This window comes from Ambystoma mexicanum, chromosome 6q (genome assembly GCF_040938575.1).
Source record: "Ambystoma mexicanum isolate Mex_15411 chromosome 6q, UKY_AmexF1_1, whole genome shotgun sequence".
In the NCBI taxonomy this organism is placed as follows: domain Eukaryota; kingdom Metazoa; phylum Chordata; class Amphibia; order Caudata; family Ambystomatidae; genus Ambystoma; species Ambystoma mexicanum.
The window spans coordinates 1,600,472,749-1,600,484,826 of NC_090937.1; the positions used below are offsets into that span (position 1 = coordinate 1,600,472,749).

General features: G+C 47.9%; 1 long non-coding RNA gene across 1 annotated transcript in view; it reads left to right on the forward strand.

Moving 5' to 3' along the window:
* LOC138516886 (uncharacterized) overlaps positions 1-12,078 on the forward strand; it is a 412,135-nt gene that overhangs the window by 7,172 nt on the left and 392,885 nt on the right. The gene's annotated exons all lie outside the window — the stretch shown is intronic.

The following is a 12,078-nucleotide window of genomic DNA, read 5'->3' on the forward strand; positions in this document are numbered from 1 at the left end:
AGAGGGAAGTGCAATCAGCACAGTATTGCTCTAAGTACATGCAGCCAGGGCAGAGCGGCTCTGGGTAAGTGCAAGGAGGCAGGGGACTGTAGGGTTACAGTTACAGCCCCTAATTGCACGGTTGGCCCGGAGGCAGTGCAGGGAAGATTTACCATGGAGGAACCTGGCACCCATTATGCTGAGAGGGTAGCCAGGCAACCAGTCAGTGCGGCAGAAAGGTAGGTCAGCAGGGGTGGGAGGGAGAGTGAGAAAGCAGAGGAGAATAGGAAAGTCGTGAGCTTCTTCCGGAACTTCAGGTGTTCTGGCTCAGGTTTGAGAGGGGCAGGGTGTCCTTTCCAGAGGGAAGCACCTGCAGAAGAGAGAGATCTGCCCCACTCTCTGCCTAGCAAAGCGTCTGACACTCAGAGAGTTGGAGGTAGTTGAGCGACGGCCTCGAGAAGGAAGGTATATTGGAAGAGAGAGTTGGATGCAGTGCAGGCCTGGCCCCAGCAAGCCTTGTGGATGATGCAGAGGGTCTTGAACTTGATCCTGCAAAAAACAAAGGGGGTCCTGGGAGTCCCTCTGCTGGACATTAGTCCCGTTATGAGAGACTTACCCAGAGTCTTTAACTCACTATCTTTCACAGAGAAGAAATATCTAAAACACATCAGTCTTTGTCCTGCCATAGGGCAGTCCAGCACCTAAATGCTAAGCACTTCTTCTCTGAACAAGATTAGCAACAGCAACCCCAGACACTGTGTTTTGGTCTGGTTGGACCTCATCAGTAGGGTGGACCTGTGCCTCTCTAAGAATAGTGAGCCTCATCAGTAGGGTGGACCTATGCCTCTCTAAGAATAGTGAGCAAGGGGTCCACGTCTGGATTCCCCTAGTAGCTTAGGGTGAGACCCAATGTTACTTAAATATGCAAAAAACCAGGGGGGTCCTGGGAGTACCTCTGCGCACATTAGTCCTGGTTACGAGAGACTTCCCCAGAGCCTTCAGCTCACTATCTTTCACAGAGGAGAAATATCTAAAACATATCAGTCTTTGTCCTGCCCTAGGGCAGTCCAGCACCGAAATGCTAAGCAATTCTCTTCTGAACTGCCCTAGGGAGGTCCAGCACCGAAATGCTAAGAAATTCTCCTCTGAACGCAAGTACCAAAAGCAGCCCCAGAAACGTGTTTTGGTCTGGTTGGACCGCATCAGTAGGGTGGAGCTGTGCCTCTCTAAGAATATTGAGCAAGGGGTCCAAGTCTGGATTCCCCTAGTAACTTGATCCTTGCAACCACAAGGAGCCAGTGGAGAGATTTCAGCGCCGGATAGATACGGTCCCTGGGCTTGATGCCTAGGATACGTCTTGGAGTCCTGTTCTGGATAAGTTGCGGAGGACGGAGAGTAGAGGAAGGCAGATTGACAAAGAGGCTTTTGCAGTTGTCCAGCCTAGAGGGAACCAGGGCTCTGGAGACAGTGAGCTTCTGGGGGAAAGTGAGAAAAGGAAGAATAGCTCTGAGGAGGTGCAGATGGTATTCTTAGCAAGGTCAGAAATGTGAGGAGAGAAGAAGAGAGTGACGTCGAAGATGACACCAAGGATTTCTCCTCACAGGAAGGCGAAGGAAGAGGGCCCAAGGAGGGTAGCCAGAGAAAAAGGGGAAAAGCGGGAGCAAGGGTCCCAATGAGAAGTATCCTCATCTTATTGGCATTAAGGCAGAGATCATTGGAGGCGCACCAATCCTGAATCACGGATAGACATTCAGGAATGAATGAGAGAGAAGAGGAGGCTGAGGGGATCCTGAAAGAGAGCAGAGAGTAGAGACCAGATGGGCCAAAAGGGCCAAGTAGACATTAAAGAGCCAGGGAGAGAGGTCAGAGCCCTGGGGGACACCACATGTGGAGAGGGAGGTGGTGGATAGAAAAGACCCAAGTTGGACCTGGGAGGGCCAGTCAGAGAGGAAGGAGGTCAACCACTCCAAGGCATGATCCGTGATGTCCGGATTATTCATTTAAAAATATGATCTCAGGTCCTACATTTCTAGATTGTTTGTGTGTGTGATTAGGCGACTGACACTGCAAACACTCGACAGCAGAGAATTAATATTTTATTTTCAGATTCCTCCATTAAGCTTAATTCAGTAAACACTGTTATTAGTGGCAATCAAAGATTTAGAAAAAAGCCAGAGAAAACCAAAGATAGCCTTAACTCAGAACTCTTATCAAAAGAGTTAAAAGGTTTGTCAGAATTCATTAGCTGCAATGGGAAGCAACATGGGGCGGGAAAACGTAATAATCTAGTTTTAGCATAGGCATTCCTCCTGAGGGAGTCCGGCTTCCATATCATAATTGGGCACATGCCCCAGCTAGCCACTACCCCTGGGGTACATTCACCCGTCTTGGTCATCATCCTTTCACCATTAGATTGGTCCTAGATGGGTGATGACTCACTCTCACAAGAGCAACCTAGTTTCATTTTAGAACCCTAATGACCTAGGATCCTTTTTTGTCTAGAAGATTCTAATTGAAAACACAGAATACAAAATCAACATTCAGCCCTTAACAGCCAAGTATCAGAAATGTCCAGCATCTGCCTGAACCCAATAACAGTACATTCCTCCTCTACACAGTTTGCTAACTGGTTTTACAAGCCCTGATTTGCTACCGCAACACACATTAGCAGCATCCATATTCCCTCGGTTGCATTCATTGCCAGCCTCCCTGATAACATCCTCTACATACCCCAGTAAGCTGCATAGCCAGCCTTAACGTGCCTCCAATGTTCAGTCTCTAAATGCACTAATTACAGCTCTTACTAACCTTCACATGCCTATAATGGCTATAGACACACATCCGGGAATGATCAACAAGAGGCAAACCCCAGAACCCATAGCTCAACCAGGGTCTATTAGGGATATTTACAAAGACTGAGCATCAAAAAGAAAATGCAAAGTAAACCTTCAGTAACAACAAGAGAACGACTCCTCCTTGTGTCATGTATTTGGCTATTTCTTGGGTAAACATAAGCTTTGAAACATCAACATCCAGCATGTGGTCTATAAGCAGGGGTATATATGGAGAACTGGGGTTAGACTTGTGTACAGCATACATGTGACACTTGCTATGCATACTTTCATGTATGAGTTGGCAAGTGCCAGTTGAGTTTATAAAGATTGAAATGGACTAGCGCCAACACAAGGCCTCAAGTAGGTATGCATTCACCAAATACATTTAGCATTACTAGCAGTGAGACAGAAGCTCTGCAGGAAGTGGACAGTGCTGTGCACCTGATAGACGCTCGTGTGACCTCCTTGTTCATATTCCTCATATCTCATCGGCTTTTGACACTATCAGGCATCAGTCCTAGTTAATAAGCCACCCACTCTCATGCTTCTGCAGAAGTCATACTGGAATGGTTCCCATCTTTCCTCAGTGGTCACGGTCAAGCCTACCTCAGGATGACCTCTATCGCTGATGTGCCATACCAGCGAGGGTCTTGCAGTGCAATTGAGAGTTGGACACTTAGTTATACGTGAAAGTTGTGTCCTTCTGAAATGGGGCTCCTTTTGGTAAGTTCTTCTGCTCACCCCTTCTTTGATGGGCCTCATTACAAGTATTCCGGTGCAGAAATACATTTACTGCCACATTTCCACACCGGCAAGTTTGATGGTGGGGTTGTTGGAATTACCTCCAGCTCGCAGTTGGAGGTAATTCCGGCATCCCACCATAAACAACGACCGGTATTACTGACACCAGTATTACCGGAGCAGGTAATACCAGCAAATCCCCCGTGGAACTTACATTTCTACACTTAGCTTTATTCCAGTCAGGCTATGATCCATCAAGATGACAAGTAAGAACCACAGTAGAAAGGTAAGTTCCTTGGACACCTTTGTCAGGTTCCATGAGTTAGATTTATTCCATGTTACAGAAAGTTCCTTTAAGATGGCAAGTATGAACCACTGGCTCTCATCACCCAGGTTGGGCCTCCCCAATTGACTTGCAGTGGAACATTCACTACTGGCATTCCCACACTCACAGCTGAACATTCTCTCAGGCACACCAACATTCTCTTATGCATTCCCAATCACCTGTAATCACACCAAGCACATTGCAGCACATCCCCTTTATCACACACACAAATGCACTGGAGGAAAACATACAGGGAACTCTCATACGGGACACCTCCTTTGTGAGAAGCGCAACTCAAGAATAAGGTGGAGGGCGTTCCTCCTTTTAGGTTGCTGGCTGCGACATGGACTTTACAGTGTTAAATGTAGATATCCTAATGAAAGGAAGGTGAATTGGTAAAATGTTTGGTGTTATGGTAAATGCAAGGGACAAATGCATTTTTGGAAATTTACAGGTTTAGAGCTGATAACAGGTATTGGGGGTCATTATGAGTTGGGCGGTAAGGGATACCGGGCACCGGTAAGGAGACTGGTGCCGGTAATCCCTTACCGCCCAATTCTGAGCTCCCTTAGCGGGAACCGCAAAGGACGTGTGGTCGGACATGCTATTCGCGGGCCCGTAATTAGCCCCTTCCCCATTCCCATTGAGCCCTATGGGGGCTCAAATGGGAATTTGGAATGGTTGGTTAAATTGGGACTTACCGGGTCCGCCCAGGTCGAAATGCCCCGGTCAGTCCCCATTCAACCACACCGGACCCGGTTTCGGAGGCAGCCATGGCGCTAACAGCGCCATGCCTACCTCCAAACTCGTAATGAGGCCCATGGACTTTTAGGCCTTAAAAATTTGGCAATGTCAAAAGTTTGTAAGTTGATGTGACCTGTGTGAATAGAAATGATGTATGTACTAGACATAAGAATTTTTTAGGAAATGCAGCTATAGAATTGTTACACAACTATGGACTCTTAGCAATGCAATATAAAAAGTAAGTGTCATGATGTAGAGAGCTTAATGTGTAACATGGATGGAAGATTGTGTCATGATGCCTACCCCCGAGGATCCAGACCAAGTCCAGCAACCCCAGAGGCAGGCATCAAGTTATTCCAAGCAAGCCCAACAACCCCTGCTAGGGGCTATTTGGGTGCAGTCCTGGCGCCTATGGCGCCAGGATCATATGGAGAGTCAGTCCTGGCACCATAGGCGCCAGGCTCATAGAGTAAAACTTACCTGCTGCAGACCATGCTGCAAGAGCTCCAAGCCAAAGGAGGCTTGGAAGGGACTACTTTACCTAGGGACTATTTTTTTTACTCGGGTGGGGCTGGGGAGGAATACTTACCTGGGACTACTTTGGAGGCTATTTAATCCACGCCCGAAGAGCAGCACACGTTTCGTGTTATTCTGCATTCAGCAGCGTAACGCTCACCGTGCCTGCAAGTCTGCATCCAGTCTTCTGCCATGCCATCCTCGAGTCTGGAGCTCCTAGGAAAAGGGGAAAAGAAGGAGAAAAGGTTAGCACAAGAGCAAGAGCTTTGATCATTACCTGAGTTCCTGATCCACCGCGCCTTCGAGCTGAAAGAAAGAAGTTACTTTATGCGCGCCGCCTCATCTGCTGCAGCGCCGCGCTGAACTCACCGGTCTTCGCAGCATCTTCACTATCCACGGCATCCTTCATGTTCCCGCCACACTCCGGCACCTAAGGGGAACACAAGAACAGCAAGGTGAGCCAAGGGTATAAACAGAGGCAATATTAGTTACCCCCCATAGACTTACCTGATTTTACCGCCGGGGGTACTATTCCTCTTCACGGGTCGGCTCAACCGCCATTTCATCTTTGCCGGCCCCTAAGGGGAAACAAAAGGACAGCAAGGTGAAACCAAGGGACAAACAAAGGGAATCCTTCCCACCGCAACAGACTTACCTCATTTTACCGCCGGAGGCATCATTCCCCAAGGCTTCCTAATTTCACTCCGCACCTGAATAAGGGTGAAAACAACAGTTTACTTTCTGACATTATTTCATTGAACTGTGTTGGATAATACAAATCCTTACCTTAATGATACCGGCTGCCACGAGGAACTCTTCGCTAGGGTCAAGCTGCAACCTGCAAGGAATCGGACAAGAGTGAAAGTCAGACATTTGAACTCTTACGAACTATATACTTACGGCGTCTCGCCGGAAATCTCAGAGTCAATGTTGTTCTGGAACTCACCAATTCCTTCGAACCAGTGAAGCAACTGGTTATTACGCGGCCCTGCGCTCAATGCAGGATGGAGAGCTCATCTTTCCAAACCGTCAGGTGAGACTATAAGAGGGGACATTAAAGGAGGTTAGTGGGGAGAACAGCGGGGTGGGGGTTAACACTCAACTCCACGGGTGGTTATCTCCCTTTCTCCATTTGCAGACAAATACTCCTACGGGCCAAGCAAAAGAAAGTTAGGTGGGCCAGTCCAGTCTGTCACCTCGGCACTACGCGTCACATTGGTGGAGACCGCAGCTGTCCAGTTCAGATCGACGCCCCCGTGGGAGCCAGGTGAGCGTATCAATTGTTAGATGTGTCATGCTTCCGTGTCTAGTATAGTGTAAGCCTTCCGCCGTGTGAGTGTGGTTGCGAGTTGTCTTCCAACCAGAATAGATAGAGAGGCTGTATGCTTTACGTACAAAGTGAGAGGTTGGCATTGTCGCAACAACCTTAGTAGATAGGGGTGTTTGTTTGCAATCCGTCAAAAGTGTGTGGTAGTGGCGTGGTGTACCCCATGCAGTAGCAGAAGGGGGTCCACTCTCCACCATTTAAGAGTTGCTGTTATGTAATTTCAGCAAGACTAGAAAGAGGGGGATGCCTTCCATGTTACTGATTCAGAGTTGTGCCTCTCGTAACTGAACTATTTACCTCTCTCCGCTGAACTCTTCCCTGCCACCATAAAACTGTCTTACCCATATTGACGAAACACTCTGCTGACCCAAACGTCCCAGCATACTGTCGACTAGTTTCTCTCCTTCCCTATGTTTCAAACACCCTTGAGTGTGTGGTCTTCAACCAGATCACCAAGTACCTTGAGGACAATGGACTAGTGATCCACTTCAATCTGTCTTCCAGTGTAAACTCTCCACTGAGACTCATGCATGTCTTTAACTTTCTCTCTAATGCTCATCACTCCAACCTGCCTTCTATTCTCATCCTTTTGAACCTTTCTGATGTCCTTGACACTGTCGGCCTGTCCTCTCTCCTCACTCTCCAGTACCATGGATTTTGCAGATCTAGTCTTGCCTGGATCACCTCCTACCTCAAACATTGATCCTTTAAAATGTCTTGGAACTCACAAACCTCTACAACCCCCCCTCTCAGCCAGCGAGCCAGGAGGATCAGACCTTGAACCTGTACTCCTCACCCTCTCTTCATCTGCCCTAGGAAAATGTATCTCATCCTTTGGCTTTCACGGTCACCTTTTTGCTGATGACACTCAAATATATTTATAATTTCCCAGTCTCACCACAACCATCTGAGAACAGATGACAAACTCTCTCCCCACAATTTGTCATTGGACGGCTCTCTGCATGATTCATGCTGGACTCCCATTTTTTCCGGCTTCCAATGCCATCCCTATCCTCCACTCTCCTATCTCGTTCCCCCTCACCTTCTTGATCCCTCCCCTGATGCTCACAATCTAGGGGTCCTCATTGGTAGCACTATACGACTGCAACAATTCATCACTACCACAGCCTCTACTGATCATATTAACTCCTCGAATTTGGAAAAATATGCCCTTTTCTTACTAACCACTCAAAAACTCTAATGGCCACCCTTGTGTCTTCTCAAGCCTAGGCCTTCCTCTCCACTCCTTTCTCTCCCACCAGTGTGAGGCTCTTTATTGCCTAGATTCACTATTCAACCACAACATGCTCTCTAGCACATGTACGTTTGAGCATATCACTCCTTTTGTCATTTCGTTTTTTCCGTCCTATCCACTTTCCGATCTTCTTAATGATTTTCTGTATTACTTTTAAAAGCCCTTGCCCAAAAAAAGCATAAATATCTGCCTAAGCTGCAGCTATTGTTTGCAGCATATACATGTCTGATCCACCTTTTAAATTAATAAGATGGGTTCTTACTCCTCGCCCCCCTGCTGAAAAGAAAACCTTGATCGCTCTTTCATGTGAGCCTTGACTTCCACCATTTCACATCAGTTTTCATGAAGGTTTTAAAGCCTACCTTTGGAGTGAACTTTTTTAAAATGTCTGTTTTAATGTTTATATATCGTTTTATCGTTTGAATATTGTTTAATTTGATACTTTTAGGGTTTCCTATTTTCTTTAAATTGGCTAAGGTTTATCTTCATTTCATACTGTGCTCTTTGATGTACTTTTAGGGGACTTTGCTAGTGGGTGGCACAGTCCCAAAGCGCTGTGAAAATAATTGAATCACCCCTTTCCTCTCAGGTCAATTTCATTGCATTCCATTTCACTGCAAAGGAGAGCGTGCAGAGTCTCCCTCTGCATTTATTTGCTTTACAATACGATGAAATGGTATTTTATTAAACCCCCACGGGATAATCACATAGACCCAAAATAACGCGCTTTGCTAGAGTTCCGAACATGCTCTACATGCATGGGCTCACTCACTCAGACTGTTTTGGCAAACAGGAGTGTTAACCGATCCTGCTCCTAATTGAGGTACATATCCCATGTTATTCAGATATCTGTGCTGGGGAGGAGTAAACAGGTTCTACAAGCCAAGTTTTAACACAAAGTAGGACTCTCTTTACCCCGAGCTCTTACAATGCACCCTGTCATGCGTGAGTCCTAGTTTCTCCTCATCTTTCTCAGGCTCGAGAATTTATAATGCTCAAAACAAAAATCTAAATTCCTTATTGCAATGAAACATCCACGCAGGATATACACAGATACCAGGTGCAAACTCTGCAAACACGCTTCTCACAACACCACAAGGAATGTAGTCTATATTTTAAGTAAAGAGTGGTTAATCTAATAACGTATTCTAAACTGCCTCATGGCTAAATTATTTCTGCAGTATGTATTTCATGTACAGCAAATGGAAATGTTTTGCCTGGGCTGTGGTGTGAGCTTCTCTGCCTATAACCAAAAACTCTTGGCAGTGGATCACTCGGCTCGCGTGTTAATGAAGAACACAACTAGTGAGAATTACGGTGAATTGCAGGACGCATTGAAAATCATGACTTTGAACACACCTTGAGGCCACAGAGTCCGCCTGGGGATATGCCTGTCTGAGGGGCGCAAAACAAATAAATAAATCATGGGTGGAAGGTTTTGAATAAATATGAACCACTGAGACTTCTATGGGGAACCTTCCACAACACTATTTTTTAGCCGTCTGCACCATTGCAGAAAGGGTCAAACCATATGCAAATCAGTCAGGCCCTGCCACCAATGGAAGTAGCCCAGCACAAACAGCTAGGCCAGCTAGGCCAGGTCCCCTCAGCACTGAACCACAAGCAATGCCAGACATGTTTCAGCCTTGAGGGGCATCATCAGTGAGGTGCAGCTTAGTTCCCTATGGCGCCGTGACTAATAGCCATAAAAGTGATGGGTGTAAGCTTTCTCTGACCCCAAAGTGAGCCAGTTCTGTGTTGATCGGTTTGTGTGAGAGTGTCAGGAATGGCACTCTGTCAAGAGTGGCACAGGGTACCCAGGTAGGGTTTGGGTGGCTGTGCTGAAGTAAGGTAGCAGATAAGCACACACAGCAGGAAGTTCAACAAGAAAGAAGAGTAGGAAACTGTAGCTGTGAGCCAAAAGGGGCAAAAGATACAAAGGTACAAACCAACTGGATTCCCTCTTGGGGTGTATGCTGAAATGGGAAAGAGTGTTCCACGAACCTTAGGAAACTCCAGCCTTCTGCACAGATTGCTATAACAGAGGCCCACGCTGTATGCTCATGGCTGGGAACAACAGCAGTGGGTGTCTGTAACACTGAAAACACGACAAGGGAAGGGGCATAGGTTGCCTTCCGGAAACAAACAGGCAAGCTCTGTACAAAGGGATTACATAAGACAAGAACAGATATATCCAGCGAAAAGGAAGTCAATGAGCAATCTAGCAGAAGGAAATGAAGGAAAGGCAGTTAGGCTGAAGTAGATAACCTAAAGGTGGAGTACAGAGGACTCAAGGAAGCGAACAAGGGAGCAGCAGTCAGGAAAACAGAAGGGCTGCAAAGTAGGAAGCAGGTCTGCAGTCAAGAGTGGCACTAGGTGCAGGCAAACTGTAGTGGACTGCGGAGGACTGTAGTAGGCTGCAAGGCAGGGAGTCCAGAAGAACAGGACAGAGAGAGATTAGTAGTAGGCGACAGACAGAGAGCCCAAAAGAATAGGGCTGTGAGGTAGGGAGCCCAGAGGAGCAGGGCTGTAGACAACTAAGTGCAAAACAGGCTGTAAGGCAGAGGAGTGTAGCATGCCGCAAGGCAGGGAGCCAAGAGGACAAGGGCTGTAGGCAGCGAAGAGGTGCAGGATGCAGGGCAGGGAGCCCAGAGGACAAGGGCTGTAGGCAGCCGGAGTGAGGCAGGCTGCAAGGCAAGGAGCCTAGAAGAGCAGGGCAGCAGGGAGTGAGCCCAGAGGAGCAGGGCCGCTGACTGCAGAGGGCTGCAGAGGACTGTAGTAGGCTGCAAGGCAGGAAGCCCAGAGGACAAGGGCTGTAGGTAGAAGGCAGCAGAGCGTGATTGGCTGCAAGGCAGGGAGCCCAGAAGAGCAGGGCAGCAGGGAGTGAGCCCAGAGGAGCAGGGCCGCTGACTGCAGAGGGCTGCAGAGGACTGTAGTAGGCTGCAAGGCAGGAAGCCCAGAGGACAAGGGCTGTAGGTAGAAGGCAGCAGAGCGTGATTGGCTGCAAGGCAGGGAGCGCAGAAGAGCAGGGCAGCAGGGAGTGAACCCAGAGGAGCAGGGCCACTGACTGTAGAGGGCTGCAGAGGACTGTAGTAGGCTGCAAGGCAGGAAGCCCAGAGGACAAGGGCTGTAGGTAGAAGGCAGCGGAGCGTGATCGGCTGCAAGGCAGGGAGCCCAGAAGAGCAGGGCAGCAGGGAGTGAACCCAGAGGAGCAGGGCCACTGACTGTAGAGGGCTGCAGAGGACTTTAGTAGGCTGCAAGGCAGGAAGCCCGGAAAGCGCACTGGATCAAAACAGGATAATGCAGCTACAGGAACAGCATACAAAGTAGAGGGTCAAGGCAAAAAGGAGCGGGGAGATCTCAAGATGCAACACAATGTGCTCCTGCAGGCAGCTGCTTATATACAGACCTGCCCTGTTCTGAGGCAGGCTAATTGACAGCACCTGGAGCAGCACACCTGAAGACAATCTGCCTCCTACCTCTCTGGTCCTGAGCAGGTGGAAGCAGCACTGGCCGCTAGGGCTTCTGGGGATTGTGGTCCCAATAACGATGAATGAGAATAGCCAGGAATTGAGGACTGTAGCAAGGTGCCTTGTGGTAAATGTAGTTAGTTGAATAAAATAAGAAAGAACCAAAGTTGAGCAAATGGAAATAAAAGACCAAGGCGTGAATAGGAGTTGTTCAAAGAGTATTAGAAGGATCAATGAGTACCAAGTAGTCCATGATGGTTGCCAATGCGTGCGCCAGCGGCTAGGGCATGACAGTATGCCCCTCTCCAGGCCCCCTGAAGACTGACCAACAAGAAGAGCACGTCCAAGGCCTGTCACACCGCGAGAGAGTATTATACCAAAAGGCACATCATGAAGCACCAAAAACTGTTTAATGCTGCAAGGTGAGAGTCTTGAAGGGAGGAGACATTACCAATGTTTCGAACCTTTGAGGTATAATTCAGAAAAGACAACTTCTTAGGGACCCAAAACCCAACAGTGCGTTCATGAACTGAGGAACTGTGGAGATGTGCTGCAGGCTCCATGGCATATATTGCTTTGAAAGAAGTGGTCTTCCTTAGGACTGGCAATGGTACAGTGCTGAAAGGTGGAACCAGAGATTCAGCTGAATTGGTTGCTCTAGGACGGTCGTCCAAATAGTCAGAAGCAGCAATGGCAACATGAAGATTTGCGACAGAGACTTCAGGAGTAACAAATGTTGCAAGAACTCCATAAATTGCAGAGAGATTAGGAATGGCAGTAGGAAGTTCAGATGATGTAACAGCTGGAAGTATAGGTGTCACAGGAGCACCAGCGGACAGAGACGCAACTGAGACTGATGGCGTCGGGACTGGTAGTTTAGGTGCAGC